This window comes from Onthophagus taurus, chromosome 6 (genome assembly GCF_036711975.1).
Source record: "Onthophagus taurus isolate NC chromosome 6, IU_Otau_3.0, whole genome shotgun sequence".
NCBI classification, from domain to species: Eukaryota; Metazoa; Arthropoda; class Insecta; order Coleoptera; family Scarabaeidae; genus Onthophagus; species Onthophagus taurus.
Window position 1 is genome coordinate 31,356,989 of NC_091971.1, and position 22,292 is coordinate 31,379,280.

The following is a 22,292-nucleotide window of genomic DNA, read 5'->3' on the forward strand; positions in this document are numbered from 1 at the left end:
AAGAAGCACTAAATATTTTTACCAGTGCCATACAAGGTTGCTGTAGACTGAAATGCCTAAATTTCCCAAACAAAATTAGATAGCTAATACCTGAAAAGAGTAAACTTAGAAAAAGATGGCATCAATCAAGAAGCTCCCAAGATAAAGCTCTGCGCAACAGAGTCACCCAACAGCTATGCATCAATATAAAAAAAAACATCAGGCAAACATAATAATAAATGACTTTATTGACTCCATTACAAAGAAGAAACTACAATACAAACTACAATAAATTAAACTAATGAAATATTTTCAAATATTTAAGAAATTTACAGTATGACATAACATATGGAGATCAAACGGCGGGATCCAGAATAGTCTGTTTTGAACCGTAAAAAATACAAAAAAAATTCCATGAATTATAACAAAATCTCGAAAATTTAAATCCAAATTTAAACATAATTAAATTAAATGAAAGGGCCCAAAAGACTCAAACGTAGATTGAATGAAAAAAAAAGGAAGAAAAGGAGGAAAAAAACAATAATAATGAAAATTAAAAAAGGACTCAGTGTAATAACTGATGGCGTAACTATTAACATCGTAACAATGACTTTATATCAATAAGAATAAGGTCAAAAGAAGGTCACAAGAAAATCACAGAGCAACCAAGAAAAATAAACACCAGACAAGACCCGTCAGTTTTATTCGAAATTGGTCATATTTCAGTTGACGTAGTAAATGTGGCAAGCTTCCATACAATTTATAAACATGATATGCAAACGACCTTTGAAAAAGTGATGTTCTATGTTTTGGAGGATAGAAACTAATACCTGACCTTGTCTGACTTCCTTCGCGCTGTGGTTTATATTTATTTTTATTATGCAGGTACCCCGGGACTCTAGAGGTAACGATTGTATGATAGAGAGACAAACTATAAAACTCCCGTCGAAAGCTCATGTTCAGCCACCCAGCATCCTTAAGTTTATAAGAAATTCTATCAAATTTGCGAATCCCATAAATTAATTTGAGGCAACTATTGGGAATCTTTTGTATACTTCGTGACGTGACTGCATCTATAGCCCTATGATACACAGCAGACATATAGTTAAATTGTGAAAGAGCAAACATATCCCAGAGGTGCACTTTTAGCCGATGCAAAAAAAAATATGATCTCTGAATATATGTTTGAATTTGTTTTCTAAATCTTAAGCTAGTATCTAAAATCATACCAAGACACTTAACTTCAAGACCTTTTTAATTAAGGTATTATTCATCTTAATGGCTAAGTGCAAAGTAGGGTTGCGCTGTTGGCCATTAAAACTCATCCACATAGATTTGTCAGGATTTATTTTTAGCTGGTGGTATGTTGCTAATTCAAAAATCGTATCAAGGTCACCGCTAATACCAGCCTCATCAATACTAAGCTGGGTATCATCCGCATATGTACTCATCTTACAGAATTTAATAAATTTATTAAATTGTGAAGTATAGATAGAAAACAAAATAGGTCCCAGCACAGATCCTTGAGGAACACCATTACACAGTGCGAGTTCACCAGACATGGCATCATCAAAATTCACCCTCTGTGTGCGATCACTAAAACCCAGATAACGAAGTAGTTTGCTCAAAATGGTGTGGTTAACAGTGTGAAATGCTTTTGAAGAGTCTAGAAAAACCACAGCAGTACTCTCTCCCACGTCAACAGCGGATAATATATCGTCAGTGAGACTTAACATTGATGTTGTGCAACTATACCCACATCGAAAACCCGATTGTTCTGAAAATTGTTCTCCATATACTCCAAACAATTGAGGCTTCATAACCTTCTCTAAAACTTTAGAAAGAACAGGGAGAATACTTATTGGTCGCAAGTCACTATACTCTCGTGGGTTATCCTTTTTGAGCAGAGGAATAACCACTGCGCGTTTCCATTCCAAGGGAAAGACATGGTCAACTAAACAACAATTCAGTATGTGGGTCAAATATGGTAAAATGGTGGGGCAACACAGTTTGATCATCTCAATGGAAATTCCATCAGTACCAATAGCAGAAGATGTAATAGATGCAATCACCTCAAAAACCAGAGGGATCTCCACAGTCTTAATGAAAACTCACTACTATAAATAGGAGAACTATACAGATCAAGGTCAGAAGCCTGTAAATCTTTAATGCTGATGACTTTAAACTTTTTCTGCGTATCACGTCTCCGCGCGACTGCTCGAAGCTTCAGTTGGACATAGTTGAGTTGCAACGGTATTGCGAAGCTAATTTCATGACGCTTAACCGATTAAAATGCAATGTTATTACTTTTAGTAGAAGATCAAATGTCATTCATTTCGATTACCACTTTGATCGGGATGGTATACAACGAGTATCCTGTATTAGAGACTTGGGAGTCATGTTTGATGAGAAATTGTTGTTCAGAGAGCACGTTGATGGAGTAGTTAATAAAGCTTGGCGCATGTTGGGGTTTGTTATTAGGTCTACTGAGCATTTTTCTAACATAAATGCAATTAAAACACTGTATTTTGCTTATGTTTACAGTACTCTAAACTACTGTAGCGTTGTGTGGAATCCTCATTACCACATACATATCGATAGATTGGAGCGGGTTTAGAGAAAATTTTTGAAATACTGGTGTTATAAATCTCACCTAGTGTATGATGACTACGACTCTACTTGTGCTTCTTTACGGTTTTTGTCCCTCCGTCAGCGTCGCACCTGCAATGATTTGCTATTTTTTTTCAAAATTCTCAACAATGAGTGTGATTGCGCCGGGCTCGTTAGTTTGATTAACATTCACGTTGCACCGAGAAATTTGCGATATAATTTTTTGTTTTTCACTCCGGCTGCGCGTACGAATGCGTTCCTCCATTCCCCAATGATGAGAATGGCAAGAGCGGCTGATCGTTTCCCAATTGACATTTTTCGGTACACGTATCCGGTATTTGGACGTATGGTGACGACTACTGCACTGGCCTCGCCGACCGGACTGGTCTGATTATAGTTTGTCTCTAATTTTACATTAAATTTAATCGGAATTTAATCGAATTTTACTCGTCAATTGTTACTTATATACATATATATATATATTTTTTTATATATATTTTTTGTATAATTAATATGTTATGAATTAATAACAGTAATTCATAGTTCATTTGGTTTGCGTCTCTGTATGTATTTTTTCTGGCTTATATTGCGCTGATATTTCTGTTTGATTTCTTTATGTCAATTTTGTGATGCAGTATTATAGGGTTTGTCCCGTTCTGTATCCATTTGTATAAATAAATAAATAAATAAAAATAATGTCATTTACACTGCCTACAATAATCATTAATCTGATCAGGATGTTTTAAATTTAAAGGTAGACAAGTTATTCCACATCTGTTTGGTAGTGCCCGTAGCAGCAATTGAACCAAAATAAGCTCGCTTTTCATTTCTTATAGCTGCAGTAGTAAGATTATGAAGGGTCTTATAATATTCCCAATGAGCCGGCCTGCCCGTATGTCTAAACTTGGTTGTAGCCTCATTTTCCAACTTAATCATTAATCTACTATTATCAGTCACCCAGGGTGTGGGAGGTTTGGTAAATCGACATTGCTTTATTGGAGCGTGAATATCAAATAAATCAATTAAGGTAAAGAATGAGACCTTGTCGTTAATATCAGTTAGATAAAATATAAAAATGAATGGAACTGATTGACATCAATCAGCAAATTCCTCACAGAACTTACTGCATACAGTAGCACTGAAAATTCATTTTGAAAAGCTACTAAATATCTTATTATGTGGCACAAAAGTATCTGCTCTGTCGTCTTTTTTAATGTACTTCCTAAACTAAGATCATTTTCACCAACATCTAACATGTTATTAATATTTTATTGAAGCTAATTATGGCTAGAGTTTCACAGAGGAGTGTACTGGGGCCAATCTTGCATCTGATTTACATTTATGATGCTCCAACAATATTATGCAACTATCTGCCACTTTCGCTGATGATAGCAATCACAACAACCAATTTATGTTAATAGACGTAGTTAGCATATGCTAACTAAATACCTTAATATGACTTCAAAAGAGTGGTGTAAAGAGCATATTAAAAAGAAACGTGATGTACTTAACAGCAAATCCAGAAAAATGTATTGGATGCTTAGTCGCAACTCTAAGCTATCAATTTACAACAAGCTTATATTATACAAATAACTACCTACTACATTCAGCATCTATATAGCTGCATTACAGCTATGCGAGTGCACCAAAGAGACCAACATCCAGGTGATCCAACGTTTCCAGAACAGAGAGATAAGGTGTGAATACGTCTTGGTACGTCCGTAATAGTGATTTACATCGTGACCTAGAGATCGATGTGGTAACAGACATAATTATTAAGATTACTAGCTCTTGCCAAAAAAGATTATATAATCTTTGTTACTTTTTGTACCCGCACCTTTGTGGTGTCTCTTTCTGCTAATGTTCCATCACAGTTCTCTTTTAGGTGGTATTTCCTTTGCTATTAATGGTTCGTTATTCGCCACCAGTTTGTTGTATCTTATGTATTCTCGATATCCTTTCTTTCTGATCTGTTTCAATTCTTTAAATCCATATTTCCATGCCCTTTAGCTTTTTGTGTTGTTAAGAATCCCGTTTTGGTGATATCCTACTTATTATTATGTTCTTATTCCGTATTTGTTTCTCAATTTCTTTATGTTTTATAATATTTGTTGTATCTTGGATCAATTTTACCGTTGTTTTTAGAACTTTAAATCTAACAAGAAACATCCAACTAAGTCCACACTTTTGCATAATCTAAATTGCAGCGCAATGCGGCAAAATACTTATAAGATAAAGGTGTTAAAGTAACAACTAACAGTTCGTGTTAACTAACTCTTATTTGCTTGTTTACACGTCATACTCAAAGTTAAGGCAATTAACCCTACTTTGTAATCTGAAACCATTATCTCGACCTTAAAGTCTAATACCAGCAAAGTTATCTGGTCCAATCTCTTTTTAAAATAAAATTGTTTTCCATAAATTTAAATCAATGAATACAGTTCGCCTAAATAGCAAAAAAATTAATATTGACTTAATATTGACAAACATCAATACAGGGCAACGTACTGAATATCTAAGAAAAGACTCGAAAATTTGATATTCACTTACACATGTATGTTGGCGACGCGCCTAACTTGAATAATTCATAATTTATATCGGTATTTAAATCACTTGTATTTATATTTTTAAATGGTGTAGTCATGTATTAACATTAATACATCATTTGTAAATACAAAATAAATAAAATGCGTATTGTTTTTGGGTTTATCAGGTTCAAATTCGAACTCGAAATCATCGCGAACCGATAGGCGCCACTTATTTACAACGTTGCTTTAGATAAAAAAAAAGGGGGATTTTAACAATTATTTGCTTCATAACGATAATTTATAATAAATTTATTCCGAAAGACTATTTAAAATTTATTAAAAAGTTTTCGATCAAATGGAACATTTGAAGATGAGTTTACCTGGTGCTCCTGGGTTTTCAAAAGATGGGGAAAAAATCGCGCGCGTCAAAGTTATTTTCGGCCGAAGGTCGCCACATTTTGAAAACAAGTCGGTTTATATACTTAGACAATATTTACATAGTGCGAGATATACGCACGTATATAACTAGCTTCACGGCAAATATTTGCATCCCGGTGTAGAAGGTAAAAATGTTTCAACCAAAAAATTTAGTCTAGAAAATTAAAAAAAAAATAATGGTAAATACAACGAAAAAGGATTATAGGTTAATAAAGGTTAATCTGGTGAGTTTTCGTGATGTGACTGTCTTTTATGAATGGAGAGAACCGTAGCCAAAAAATTGAAGGACTCACTACGTTTGGAACGTAGTAAGAATTTATCTAATCTGTGCCACAAATAGAAATATTTTTTTAGTGATACGATAAAAAATCATTCGTATTTTTCTTTGACATTTCATAATGTTACACCATTTATTATTTTTCTAGTTATTGTCTAAACCAATATTAACATTTTGCGTTTCAACTTAACCCAAATTGTTTCGTTGAAAGTTTGCGAATGTCGATTCCGAAAATCATGCTGACTTAAGAAATTGTCTAACAAATACAGCTGAATATACCACTATAAGATAAGATAAACGCAAGACAAAATACATGAAAAGCGAAAGCCGTTAAATTTCGTGTGCATAAACACAATTGTAATTATTTTTGATAGAAGATTTTTGTTCATAAAAATTTCCGATCAAAAACTGCTTTCTTCCAGGTTCTGAATGAGTCGGTATGCGTCCTCCATCACGTCGATGATTAAATTCTACGTTGAAACATCTTCTCCATATCTCATTCTCCTTTATTGGACCAAAAATGTCGGTATTTTTTTTTCAAATACTTCCAGCTTATTCTTAACGCGCTGTGTCATAATCCATGTCTCGCATCCATAGAACACTATAGGTCTAATGATGGTTCTACAGACTCTAAACGGAGTAGTTCACTTATAGATAACATTTATGTTAAGTTAAAAACATATACCTAACAGTGAAGTATTAATATCAGCTTCTTTTTGCTGCAACTGACCTTCGCGATAACCGTAGAAACTAAAATTATAAATAAACGCTTTTTTAGTAAAAAGATCTTATAAGAAATTCACGCTGAAATAAAAATGAATGATTGGACTACGATAATGAACCAAGATAATACTGAAGACTCATATAATGAGTTATTAGGAGTTATAAATAAGTCAATTACTAAAAAGACCAACCATAAAGTAATTAGAAATAAGTCTAGTTTAGACAATAAAAGGTTGACACACCCAACAATAAAATAAAAGCTACCTGGAACATCATAAATACACTAGGGGGAGGTAAGACCTCGACTGCTTCTGACTTTTCTGATTTCAAAGATATATATACATTTTTCGCTGATGTTTTCGCTAGAAAAGAGTAGGCAGCTATTACTCGAAGGGTTTTTATCTGTATGGTTCTGAGAAAACTGTTGGTTGTTGTATTTTCCGGGCTTGTTTCAATGGTGTATGTCATCACCGGTCAAAGAATCGTCTTATAGCTCCACACATTACTTGTTGTTTGTAATTGTTTCTCCATATTACATGCCGTAGACACCCCGATACCACCGCTGCTCTTGTGGTTTGTATTTACGCCGAAATATCGTATAACCTCATTTATGGTACGATTTCAAACTGATAATTTACATATTCTTGGTTCTTTTGCTATTGTTGAAGGTGGAAACTTCTATAATAACCTACAAGACCTAGTAGATCCCAAACATAGTCCAATAATAATAATGGGAGACTTCAACGAGCACAATGGATCCATAATAATACCTGGAATAAAACAAAGATTTATTGACACAGAAGTAAATGTGTAAGTAAATTCTGTGTTACGAATGAATTATGCATTGCAAATACATACTTTGATCACAAACCGCAACATAAGATTAGCTAATAAGTACGATAAAAGCAGTTACTGGTCATCCGAACATTGACATCAGCAAATATTGGGACTAATCATGTAATGGTATTGTGCAAGATAAACCTAGAGGTAAACCTAATTAACACCGAACTACTGGAGGATTCCACAACCTGATAATTATATCAATCCAGACTAAGCGAAAAGACCCTGACCGCAGCCATGACAGAAAGCCAAACTACAGACAAAATGTGGGAAACGATTAAAAATAATGTGAGAGCGGCTGCCACAAAAGCACTAGGAATTAGAAAAGTAAAAATTGCAAAAAAGCCGAAAACTGCTTCATAAAAGAAATTGATCACAAAAATAAATGTCTACTTTGCTAATATAGCTGCTGAAAATAATATACAAACAAATATACTGTTAAATCGAATATAGCTATGAAAAAATCACTTGGACTCTACTTAACAGATCCCATAGAAGTAAAATCTATTGTTATGTCTTTGAATAACACACATACGGTGGGTTATAATGAAATTGCAATGTCTGTTCTAAAAAAGTGCGTTGATGAAATTGCAGATCCTTGGAACAGCATCATAAACTGTTCTTTTGAACTCAGCAATATTTCTGATAAATCTGAAAAAAAACTATAGTAAGACCGATTTATAAGAAAGAAAATAAATCAAATTTTACAAATTACGGGCCAATTGCACTAATTTCTAATATTGCAAAAGTTTTTGAGAAGCTTGTCCTGAAAAGGCTAAAAGATTACGTTACGAAGAACCAAATACTTAACCAGTCCCAAAACGGTTATATACACTGTTGGAAATAATTCACGAGCACACCCTGTATAATCTGAACGCGTGTGTCTAGCGCAATAAAATTTGGTATGGAAGTAGTACTAAAGTAGTGTAACTTACTCTCACATGGAGAGCGGCACAACTCTGCAGCGAGGAGAAACATCAATAGCGAGAGTATCCCCCGTGAGCTTCGCGTACCATCGCTACACGACGTGGCATGGAGTCTATAAGTCGCTGTATTGTAGCAAGAGGGATGGCCAACCATGCCACCTCAACTCGCCTCCATAGCTCCTCAACGTTAGCCGAGGAAGCCGAATAACGTAGAAGTCTCCGACCAGTCATTTCCCAAACATGTTTGATCGGATTCAGATGCGGAAACCGAACTAGTCATGGAAGCATTCGTATACGGTGCTCTTCCACAAAAGTCTGTACAACACGCCCGATGTGCTGTCGTACGTTGTCGTGCATGTATAGCAGACCTGGGAGCCGCCGAACGTAGGGAAACACAACAGACCGTAGCACCTCATCTACGTATCGTTGACCCGTCATGGTCTGCTATACACACAGCGGACGTATACGGCCACCATATGTAATCGCACCCCATACCATAATGCTCGGTTGTCGGTGGATAGGGCGTTCTTGCACACACTGCTCGAGTAGACGATTACCACGGCTCCGACGAACTAAAATTCGCGCATCACCGGTGCTCATTTCGAATCTTGATTCGTCTGAAAACAAAATGTCCCTCTACTCGACAACCTACTAATGCCTAGCGTCGACACACTCGTGACGTATGCTGCGGTGCTCCGGTGTTACTGGAATCCGCTGTATCGCACGACGCGCGCGCAGTCCACTATCTACCAAACGCCGCCGTACAGTTCGTGTAGTGAGTGCGCCTTCCCCTGCCGGTGCCCAAATAGCTTCAAGTTGCCTTGAGGAGGACACACACGACGCTAAAGCACTGAGCACAAGAGCGCGATCCTCGTGTGCTGGGGACGCGCAGGGCCGTCCCGGCCGCGGCTGGAGGTACCTATGTCTTACCTCAGACCATTCTCGCCATGCCCGTTGCACTGCCGATAACGACCGCTCCAGACGACGTGCAATTTCACAGAACGATACACCCTCAATGTGCATACCCACAAACATTCCTCGCTCAAACTCGCTTAAGTAACGCGATCGCCCATCCATTGCGCACAGAAAACGACCGGTATTTTCCATCCACTTCGGTCTCCATAGCGACGGAATGTTCCACTTGGAACGGCGGCTCAGTCAACAATGCCGCGACGGAACAACTCGAAACTCCCTCATTAAACTCGTCTACAGTAAACCTTTATGCCCCGCAAATATTATGGATTTATCTTCACGCGTTCAGATTATATAGGGTGTGCTCGTGAATTATTTCCAACAGTGTAAAAGGTAGATCTGTAACCAGAGCAATTTTCCAGTTATTAGAACGAATTCCAACTGGAATTGATAACAACGATCTTACCAGTTGTTGAGTGTCCACCATGAGGACTTTCGCCGGAGTGGTTCAGATCTTACTTGTCAGAAAGAGAACAGCGGATGGTCTTGTATGATCAAACTGGTGCTGAAGTTACTGCAGACAAAGGTGTCCCACAAGAATCAATATTGGGACCTTTCCTCTTTATCCTATACAATGATCTTCCAGAAGTGATAGAGGATCTACTAATCCTTTTTGTTGATTACTCCACTGCAGTATTAACTACAAAAGCTGAGGAACAAATGACAGAATTGGTTTAGCTCAATTTAGGTAAACTGCAAACTTGGTTTTCAAATAACAACTTACAAATAATAAATAATAAACCAGTTTTCTTTTCAAATTTTATAATTTAATTCGTCCACCATATCCCGAAAACCACATTCCACGCAATTTTCCGCAACTACATACAATGTATCTTTTTTTTGTGATGTTTTCTGTGCATTGGGCATTTATGGAAATAAATAAATAAATATTAAATTATATTAATATTTGAGTATCTATGTACAGTTTTGGAACGGAATACATTTTATAGGGCAAAGTATAAGTTATTCTATTTAGTATTTCGTGTTCCTCTGATTCTTCTGTATTGAGTATATGCTACTTCTTCAATATTTTCCTATTACTAATGTGATTTACATTAATTCTTCTTGACGTTTGCATTACTACATTTGTCTTTTGTTTATTTTGTTTCAAGACCGATGTTCTTGGCTTCTCTTTTAAGTTGTGTGTACTCATCTGCTGCGTCGTTTTTCCTGCAAGACATGATCGTCACATCTATTGGGCTTATAACCTATTCAAGGGCCAAGTAAAAACAATATAGTTGCTAGCCCACACCTTTATTTCAGCCCTTTATTTATATCAAATACGTCCATTAGATAATTTTGTATTTAAATTGTAGTCGTTGTTGAATCCATTGTAGAGCCCTTATTAACCGGATATATTTGGAAGGAATGCGGAAGCTGTGTAGCATCGGTAGAATCGTCTCCTATTGATCAGCAGTCATAAGCCTGCTTGAAATCATCGAAAACGTTATACAATACATCTAACAATAAGTCCTGTTCCCAACAATTTGTTTTTCATCCTTTTCGAAACCAAGCTTGTAATTCGCCTATTAAGTTTTTTGTGATGGGTTGCAAGCGCTTCTTAAGTACATATATGTACTGGTGAAAATTTTGTAGCCTGTACATAGTAGTGTTATTCCATGATAATTTTAGCTTGTCTCGTTTTTGTAAGCTGGACAGACAATTCATGTTTTCTAATCGGTTGGGATGTTTTCTTCTCCCCATATTTTGCAGAATAATCAGTGGAGTTGAGTAATTATGTGTTCGTCCCCTAGCTTGTACAGGTCTGGTGGAAAGTTATCAATACCAAGCATCAAGTTGTTTCTCTGTAATAGTTTCTCTGTCTAGTTGATCCCCTTAATGTTGGATTTAGAAATTTTTCTTGTTCTCCTTTTCATATATGTACTTTATGTGTGTTTCGTCCCTGTCCCCTATGGCTATTTTGCACACTTCATAGAATCATTCTGTATCATATACTTCTATCATCTATCATGTATCATATACTTTCCAGGTATTTATTTTACATACTGATAAGGCCATGTTTTCTTTTTTGCTTTCCTTTTCTCCCTTTTGTAGCGTCATATTTTCTAGGATCTGATTTTCTTCCTTTCATTTCTCTCCCTTTCTCTTTCTTATCGGTTATGTGTATTATTATTTTTTTTATTTACTTATTTAATTTTATTTATTATTGATATTACTGGCGGTAGCAAGCTTATTTACAGCTCTATTACAGATTTATTATTACAAGATTATTTACTATTACAAGTTTCAGTTTTTTGTTCTACTTGTGAAAGACTTATATGGTTTCTCCGTCTATTGTAACATAACCCTTTTACATGTTCAATACCTTTTTTGGGATTTGATGGCTTCAACAACTTTTAATCTTTCGAATTTTTCAATATTTTTTTACACACTAATTAATAACCAGAATCACCTCAATGTAAAATCTCACCGCAATTTTTATACTTTATTTTATTTCTTCTGACAATCAGTAAGTTTGTACGAAATTTAGATTTTTGCAACCCTTCAATTTTGAGCAGAGGGGGTGATCACCCATTAGGGTGATCTTAATATTTTTCTATCGTTATATGCAAAAATCGTGAATTTTGGCACATTTTAATCAATTACTCGGCTCTAACAGTTTCCCGGTGCAACTTTTATACCTTACTTTGTTTCTTGTGCATATCACTGACCTTGTACGGAAATTAGATATTGCAACCCATCGTTTTTAGCAGTGATCAGCGCTTTCAGAACATTCTATTTCGGTACTCGGCTCTGACTATTTCTCAATTGAATTTATATGTATGATCTTATTTCTTACACATATCACTATTCTTTTACAATGATTCGTATTCGTAATCCTATTAGTTAAGATGATATTTTTTTCTATCGTTGTATGCCAAAATCGTAAATTTTTACACATTTTAACTAATTGCTCAATATTTATACATATTCTTTTTGTGCATATCACTAACCTTACCTTTTGCTATACGCCAGGAATTATGAATTTCAGAACTTTTTAATTAAGTACACGTTTCTGACAATTTCTCAATTCAATTTATATATGTGATCTTATTTGTTATGTATATCACTATTTTTATGCAAAAAGTTGTTTTTATAATTCTTCAACTTGCAGTAATTTTTACAAAAAAAATATATACAATATTAATACTTATAATTCAGTATCGATATAAAAATCATTAAATTATTGTCTCATAATTTTCCCATAAAACAACTTCCTATTCGCATTGAAAATCGTCATAGCTATCTTTGAACCGATAAGTTTATCATTCGTTTTACAAACAGTTTGCAAAATTTATGTCCATATTTTGCCGTGCTACTACATCGCTTATCGGTCGTGAACCGTTTTTTAAATGACGCGGCGTGACTTCTCGCTAATTAACAAACACATTCATTGTTTTAGTAAGCCATTACTTTAAATTATTTTGAACAGATAATGGCTTCTGAATTATCAATCGTTTATCGATTATCGTGTTTTTTCATGATTAATTAAAAACTTGTTAATTATCATTTCTACAAAGAGTTGTTTTCATAAGAAGTTATTGCATAGAAACAACCTTCCTTTAGATATTAGCATTATTAATCAGCAAAAAAGGTGTGCACATTACTGCAGTCTGTCTGTGAGAGATAAAGAAAATTTTATGTTACATTGTTGAAAGCAGTACAAATAATTTACTGCAGTGTATTTTTTATGGTTTTGGTGTTTTTCCGTTATGATAATAATTCACTTTATACAGTTTCGTATTTTAATAAAATTAAGTCTACGACTGTGACATTGGATCCTTAAAACTTGCGCGAGCATATTGAGTGTCTCGACATCCTTCCACCAATTTAAGAAATGGTTTACTGCTGTGGGTAAATGAACTTACCACAAGGTTACAAGACTCGATAAGACATTATACGTTCAATTTTAATCATAAAACAAAATAATAAAATAAATTATTTGTATTATTTGACTAATTTCCAAGTTATTTTCTATGTGTTATTCTTGAAAATAATGCTAAAAAGGTAATTTCCATTTTGAAATAGTTATTATAAAAGTATTTCAAAAGAAAAAATGTTGAAATGTTGGAGTTATGGGAAAAAAACGTTAACATTTTCCGGCTATATTGAATGTAAACAAAGAAAAACACTAAAATAAACGTTATAGGCGTTTAAGAGCCTATAATAATATTAAGGCGTAAAGTTGTTTTTGTTTTATTTCTCTTAATTTATAAATGCTTTCAGATTTTCCATTTATAACCGGTGAGAAATAATACATTCGGCCTTAGGAAGGTCAGTTTATTTATGAAGTCTACCATTTTATCAAGACTTCGAAACTTTGTAATATATAGAACGTATATTTACAATTTTCAAACTGATTAGTTGTAAAGCGTAAATTGTACAATTTTGTAAATTACGTAATTCGATATTGAAGCACTAGGTACTAACAAAATTGAACCCTCAATTCTCTGAAACTCTAATGACCCATAATGATATGATTGACATGATCAGATTAATTTAATATTGTAATTAAAGCATTGTTCTGTTTGTTTTAATAAATATTATGCGTGGTAATCAATCATAACTTGATTTATTAAGACCTTCTATTGAACGAAATTGTCCTTCGGTAAGACCGCCGGTGATTATATTTCAATTTTAAATCTGTTTTTGAATTGTTTCAAGTATTTTGCGAAAAAAAGATTTCAATGGGGAGGAATTCTCATAACATTTTAAATGCATTTACAGAATATTTGATACAAATGATCAGAAATATGCCAAAAGAATTAATGCAACAGTGTCCTATGATTTCCAAGTTTACTGTACTATGATAGATATTAAGAAGTTGGACAGAGAAAAAGGCAGATACAAAGAAGCCATATCGACAATTTAAACATTTTTGCTTTAAGAAACTTATGCTATTTAGAATAGATCTGGTTATGGATAATATTGTTTTGTTTCATCATGAGTACTTTTTATCCATTACATCGATTGTTTCCATCGATTTTAGTTTCTGAGTATCATGAATTTTTAAGACGATCCCAACTAGATTGGATTTTACAAGAATAGTATTTTGATTATAAGTAATACTTAATCCTTAACAAATACGAAAGTAGAAATGCCCTATTCGAAATCTCTTAAGAATTCCGCTAAAATACCAAAAGTATTGCCGAAATGCACGAAAATGATTTTTTAGGTAAAATGTAAGATGTACTTGATTACCATTCGACTTGACATAATTTCTTGTATCTAAATCACAAACTTCCCGATCTCAATTGTTCCCCATTAACTGCCTTCAGAATAACAGCTTGTTTAACACGAGGATTACCTCGGAGGATGCCTCTTTCTACTCCATCAATAAAACCATGATACACCCGAAGATTTTTTAATTCGCAAGCACCGCCTCTGGGAATGATCATGTTACTGAAAATATCCTAAGAAAACTAAATCTTAAATTCATATCTACATAAAAAAATCTTAAACTACTACCTCACCAACCAACATTTCACCGAAAATTGGAAGACCTCAGTTATAATCTGTGTACTCAAAAAAGAATCATCACTGTCTGACCCGTCCAACTATCGTCCTATCTCCCTTCTTAGCGTCATTCGCAAGGTCTTGGAAACACATCAAAAACAAGTTATTCCAAGCTATCTCAAATAAAAGACTTTCGTATCAGTTTGGCTTTCAATCTAGTACAGTGACACGCTTCCAAAACAGTCATTCTACGGCAATATTCCTAGAGATCCGAAAAGCGATCGATTCAGTGTAGCATCGGGCTGCAAAAATGGCGAATTCAAGTAAATCCTTCCAAAACCCAATTCTTCGTTCCATTTCTTTCTGTCCATGCTCCTTCTCCCACCGTGATTGTCTAATCCACGATCATATCTTTCTTACCAAACTGCAAATACCAATATGAGATTTTTGATTGACAGAAGGTTAAAGTTTGCCGACCTTGCCATTAAGGTGAAGATGAAAGTTCTAAATCTTGCGAAGCACTACAGACTGATTTAAATCATGATTTTAATCAATAATTGAAATCAAATGATTTATTTATTTTAAACAATGATTTAAAATGAAAATAAAATTATAACATTGCTAAAATTGCTTTGATATTGGCAGTTTCTTTTCTACTTCAGCAATGTGTTTTTGTGATTGTAAAGCACTTACATTACTTAAGACTTCCTCTACAACTTGCTTGTAGTTTTAAAGTTAGCGGTAGTAAACCGGTATTGGCGTTTAAAGCCTTCTCTTTTTCTACGGATGTTAACTTATAGGTGGTTTTAGTAACATCTAAAATATGGGCTATGTAGTGGTTAGACTTAAGTGCCTGCTTATACCCTTTATCGAAAACTTTCATTTGTACTGATGATAATTTTTCTTCGAGTAATGTATTTAATTCTTTCCAAACTGCGTCAGAGAGGAAAGTATTCTCTTTTGTAATTTGTCAACTGCTACAGTTATAGGTTTTAAGATATTCAAATAATCTTCCGCTGAGCGTTTGAGACCAATGTTTAAAACTTTGTTGTATATTGTCGAGTCTATTTTCTTTTTATTCTCGTCATACACTTTTAATAGTTTCTCCACCTCACATCGCCTAGTGATGTGCTAATGCTTTTCCATCAAGCTGTCTATATTTGGCGCTAACTAATTGGTTATTTCTAAAATATTTTGTAAGTTGTTTAACGTGCTCTTTGATATTTGTTACTTCTAAATCTTTGCAATGTAAGTTTAGAAGGTGAGCTGAACGCCCATAAGTTATGACTGAAACGCTGGGGTCTTGTATAATTCTTGTCATTAGTGCCATATTCGCAGCATTATCAGTTACAAATGATGTCACGTTACAGTTGTATTTTGAATTACAAGAGGAAATTATATTGCAAGCAATATCAGCTAAATAGTCACTTGTATGGGGATTTCCGGATGTATCTATAGTTTCATATAAAAAAGAGTGTCAAGTTTCAGTGGTTATGCTAGCGCATAGGTTCATTGTGTACATTAGACCAACCATCAATAGATATGTTTACGACACACCCAGAAAGACTTCCGCAACATTTTGTTTTCTCTTCTTCATAAATTTATTCCAAAAGTGTCGTAGAAATTTTTTTTTCCAAAAGGGAGTTTTAAAACCAGGTCTTAACAATTCAGTTGCCTTCTTCACTTGCGGGTTGTCCATACATCTAAAGCTGTTGTTTGTTGCAAATCAGCTCTTGCAATTTGTGTATCTACTTCTTGTTTTTATCAATATGCGTTTGAACAATAAAGTTTTCCAAATTTGTGTTAGCATTCGTTTTCCGTTTTTTAGATATAACAGCATAATCATTGTCGGCTAATGACATCGACAAACTTGCAGATGAGCAAGCTTCCCGGTCGTTTTTGAGAGGTGTTAATTGAAAACTTCTCATTACCAGCAATGGATGATTCAGATGAGTTCTCATTTCCTATAGAACAATATTGCAATAACTGATATATAATGATACTTTTTCATATTTTGTTCAAAATTTTATAAAATTTTTAATTATCATCAAAACTGCAGAAGATAATTCAATATGCATACACCAGCATATTGTTGTGTTTTACAACATTCAGAGAGTAAGTATGCCAAATTTTAATTTTTTTGTTTAAATAGTTGCAAAATACCGGTTTTATGGTGGATAACACTGGTCTACAGTGGTTTTCTTGCCCTAGATATAAGATTGATTTTGGATATATTTATGCTACAATTCATGGAACTATCAATGATTTTGTAAGATTTGCTCTCATTTTTTTTTAAATCTTTATTTTCATTTTACATTACAAACTTCGGATACAGCGAAGTAAATAAAGAGGAAAATGTCGAAAACATATGTTATATTTCCATATGTTATATAAAACACCTTTTATGAGCTTTTCTTTTATAATTTTTCAGGGGACAATCTCCTTTTAAAGACCAGCAGTAATCTGCTATCATGTGACAGCCCATCGACCCTTATACCTTTCCTCCATCACTTTTAGATCCTGGTGGAACCGCTCTCCCTGGTCCTCACTATAATTTCCTAAATTATCCGGAAATTTATCCAGATGATTGCGGAGATAATGTAACTTGATACTCGTATTTGCTTCTAGAGTTTGAAAGTTTGTCAGCATATTTTGTACAATTTTTTCATAATTTGGTGCTTTATGGTTACCTAGGAAATTTTCGACTACCAACACAAAACTTTTCCAAGCTTTACTTTCCAGAATAGTCACATTAATACAATCTGTGTCTTTCATCAATTGCCGTATTTGAGGATCATTAAAAATTCCACCTTTCAACTTTTCCATACTTCGGAAATTTTCTACAAATGTAATTAAAACAATCTCCTTCCTTGTCCAACGCTTTTACAAATTACTTTATCATTCCTAACTTAATATGTAATGGTGGAAGTATGATTTGGTCTCTGTTCACCAACCTGTGTTTCATACAGGCCAAACATCTTGTTCCCAATGAGTTGCTTTGTTCTACTGTCCCACATACAAATGAAGCAAGGGTATTTCGTGTATCCACTTTGTTGACCAAGTAAAAAATTAACCATTTTCAAATTCACACAAATCGGCCATTGATGCTCCGAGTAATTAATTTTTGATGCAAATTTATTTCCATTGTACAGTAAGACGCATTTTAAACTTCTTTTACAACTGTCAATAAAAAGGCGCCACTCAGTAGGTTTGTATTCTTTCAAACCCACGTCTAGAAGCAGCTTCGCGATATCATTACAGTACACCAGTCCTTCACTTTCACAAAAAAAAACGTAATAACTCACTTTCTCGCGTTCTGTATGTTGTAATTGTTACTGTTGGGGCCAATACTAATACTAACGGTTCTGACCCTTGCTTTGATAAATTGAGACCACGTATTAAATCACTGAGTTCATTTTGAGAAAATAACTTCGGCGTAGATGTTTCACCCTTCCATTCACTTACACTGGTAGACTGTCTCGGTTTCTGTGAATTTGGCAACATCATTGTTTCTGAGGGCATGCGAATTACTTTTGAAACGTAAATAGGCCGAGGGAAACTTTCACTGTGTAGAACAGGACATTTTGTAGACTGTAAGTCTGGATATCTCGACGTTTGATTTCGATTAAAACCTTTAACATCTACTACGCAAAAGTAACAATAATCGAAATGATTCTTGGGCTCCATCCAGATCATAGGAATACCAAAGTCTAATCCAGGACGTTTCCTTTTTTCCACAACCGTGAAGACTCAACACAGGACTTACGAACTTTATGAGGAACCCATGATTTATCTAGTTTGTCCATTTTAAAACTGAAATATCAAAAGTAAAGTCTGTGATATTTCTTTTTTGTTTTTTTGTTATATAAACACCGGAAATACATATAACAAAATAAATCACTACTATATTTACACTTACTTCGTGACGAACTCATGTTTTAAAAGACAAGACAAATATATTAGAATGGACATGCAGTAATTGAAACAAAATATTAACACATGACAAGTTATCCAGATTCACGAGTAAGTACTTCGATATTGTCAAATAACTGAGATCTCAGCTGTTCTGCACAGCAAGGGGTCTGAGAGTGGGGATCACGTGATGTTTGTATGCGCGAAAAAGTTGCGCAGAAGCCTAATCATGATTGCGAAAATAAAATTTATTACTAACAAGCCTATAATTGTTCAAAATATAAGATATGTAAAAATCATAAAAACCAAGAGCACATTCAGTACTTTCATGAATATATTCGTAACCTGGGCACTTGAAAACATAAAAATTTGCAAAGATATCCAGGGAAACAAAACAAAAATTTTTGTTGTAGGGCTGTGTAATTGATTAAAAAATTAAAAATTTTACATAATCATATAATTTAAATCATTGATTTTGATTTTTTTATAAAAATCATGATTATAGTTCAAGAGATTATCATTTGCAATACAAATTATGAGCTTCCAATGAAGGAAATGGATTTTCATAATATCTTGTAGTTGTTGAAATATTATTTTTAAACATAATGAGACACTTTCCCATTTTTCAGGATAAACAATTATTTTCAATCATTTTCAAAAGATCATAACAAATCGGAATTTCACTGAATCGTTATGAAATTATCTGCATTTGTTATGCAACTTATAAGCTTTCCAATGAACGAAACAAATTTTCAAAGTATCTTTTAGTTTAAATGTGATGTAGGTAAAAGTAAAAACTTTTGGAGAAGTACTAAAATGTTTAATTCAATTCAAGCAGACATGTTTCGAAACTAATGTTTCATCTTCAGTACTTAGAATATTATACAATATAATGGAAAATATTATGTTAGTAGGTGGGGTTCAGGAATAGATCTAAATCACTTTTAACTTAATTTACAAATAAAAATTAAATTTAACAAAATCAAAAATTAAAAAACTTCAATAACATAGTTAAAATCTTGGAAGGTAACATATACAGGGTGAGTCAGAAAGAATGGGAAATCCGAATACCGGAGACACTAGACACCAAAATATGACGATTTAACCTAACATGTCTTATACAAATGTCGGTGGTTTTTAATATACAGGGTGATGAAAGTTAAATTTTTATTTCGAAATTTCTTGATAATTTTAAAGGTTTTTGTACTATTAACATAAAATTTGGTAGTTAGATGTTTTCGAGCATGAGAAATACGAATTTGATATTTGTTTTGTGATTACTCGTAGAGGGCGCTAGATACACACTGTACGTTTGAAATATCAAGTCATGACTATTTTGTCAGTTGAGGTATGGTGAATTAGAACCAGAAATCTGAAGGAGTTTTCAATTCTGCGCAAAAAAGGTACTCTTGCTTACATTGTCTAAGTCTACTGGTTTCCAAGTTATCTGCTTTTAATTGTTTCAAAGTAATTTTAAGGTTAACATTTAAAATCAATAACACACAGTAACTATAGCAATTAGTAAGGATAATAATCGATAACAATAACAATTAATTAATAACAATAGGATATTGTAACTATTTTCAAAAATCCAGTGGACTTAAATCAGGATTTCTCACTATTAAAAAACTCATTATGTCGTGGCATTTTCAAATTGGTAATAACTTTATTGTTGGTAAAAATGATTATTGCACACGGAAATTAGATTAATGTTGACAATTAACAGGCAATTGTCGAAACATAAGCGGAAAAATAACCCAACTTTGCTTATGTTAAAAAATAAATATTTCAGAAGAAAAAATACATTTAAACATTTAAAAGTAAATAATTCGAAAACATATAGACTTAGACAATTTCAATAAGAGTACCTTTTTTATGTAAAATTGAATGCTCTTTGTGATTTGCAGCTCTTATTGGTCGTAGCTGTCGAGCCAAAAAACTTATAATTTGATTTATTAAACGAGCAGCGTGTATCTAGCGCCCTCTACGAGCAATAACAAAACAAGTTTCAAATTCGTTGAACTACCAAATTTTATGTTAATAGTACAAAAATCTTCAAAATTATCAAGAAATTTCGAAATAAGAATTTAACTTTCAACACCCTATGCCTCGAAAACCACTGACATTTGTATAAGAGATGTTACGTTAAATCATCATATTTTGGTGTCTAGTATCTCCGGTATTCGGATTTCCCATTCTTTCTGACTCACCCTGTATATTATTGAAGTTTTTTAAGTTTTGATTTTGTTAAGTTTAATTTTTATTTGTAAATTAAGTTAAAAGAGATTTAGATCTATTCCTGAACCCCACCTACTAACATAATATTTTCCATTATATTGTATAATATTCTAAGTACTGAAGATGAAACATTAGTTTCGAAACATGTCTGCTTGAATTGAATTAAACATTTTAGTATTTCTCAAAAGTTTTTACTTTTACCTACATCATATTTTATTATATTAGAGAAATATGGATAATTTCATCCCATTTATCTTTTAGTTTCTGATGAAGAAAATTTAAAGCGGCAATTGAAAATTACATAACTGATACTACTTGCAAATTCGTTACAAAATTAATATTAATTAATAATAAAAGAGTATTTATTTACATAAACATTTCCTCAAAATCATTTCGGATTATACTACTCAATTTTCCACCATAACAGCGGCAAGTTTAACAAGGTCAGGTCGATCTTGATCGTTGAACGATTGTTGTGCTAATAGAAAATTTCCATGACATAATCCGTCATGTTTACGATTTAACTCTATGTTTAAAATTAACTAAGGTTAAGATGAAATCGAAAAAATCTGTAAACACACCATTATCTTATTATTAAGTTGTTGTTATAAAATTTCTAAGTAGGATATTACTAATAAATAACGTTTTCAATTCGAAATTTTTGTAGTTTTTAATGATTGTAGATTTTTTTATCGTTGTTTTTGTTTACTTTTCTTTTCGCAATTTATGTACAGTTTACACATTATCCATTAATTATTTGAACAGTGATGATAAAATGTCGCGTGCAAACATCAATCGCACGAATGCAAATATTGTGTTCCTTTCGACGACAGCTAAACAATATCATCAACGTTGAAGCGGTGACGACAATAATAATAATGATAATGGTATACCCACCGTGTTTGGTGTCATTTTAGATGATTACTTTGTTGGAAAAACAACACCTTAAAAGATCACTGGTTTAATAACAATTTAATAAAAATGTAATTTGTTTGGAAACGCAGCTGAAAATAACAATGGTTGTTTGAGTCCTAATAGGGTTAAGGAAAAGAAATTTGTTAGTATTAAAAAGTCGTTGTGTGCGTCATGGTTATTTTTTAAATTCCTTGAGAGCTTCGTCGGTTCTACGATACTAAAAAATAAATTCTCTGCCAAGGCAAATAAACGTAGTATAAAAGACGTTCCGTGCGTATAATGTATATGGTATGTATTTAAATCCGGATGCGCAAACAATTCCTCGAAAATATCTTTTCTATTCATCGATTGGTATTTTAACGATTCCTTTAAAAAAAACAACACAAATTTAGAACAGTTTTAAAGTCCTGAAAAACGGGTTAAATTTGGACATTACGATTCAAACGAAATGTTTTAGCTTCACATTTTTCATACAAA

At 33.4% G+C, this 22,292-nt stretch overlaps 1 protein-coding gene across 1 annotated transcript in view; it reads left to right on the plus strand.

Moving 5' to 3' along the window:
* LOC111413984 (uncharacterized) overlaps window positions 1-22,292 on the plus strand; it is a 59,175-nt gene that overhangs the window by 18,228 nt on the left and 18,655 nt on the right. The gene's annotated exons all lie outside the window — the stretch shown is intronic.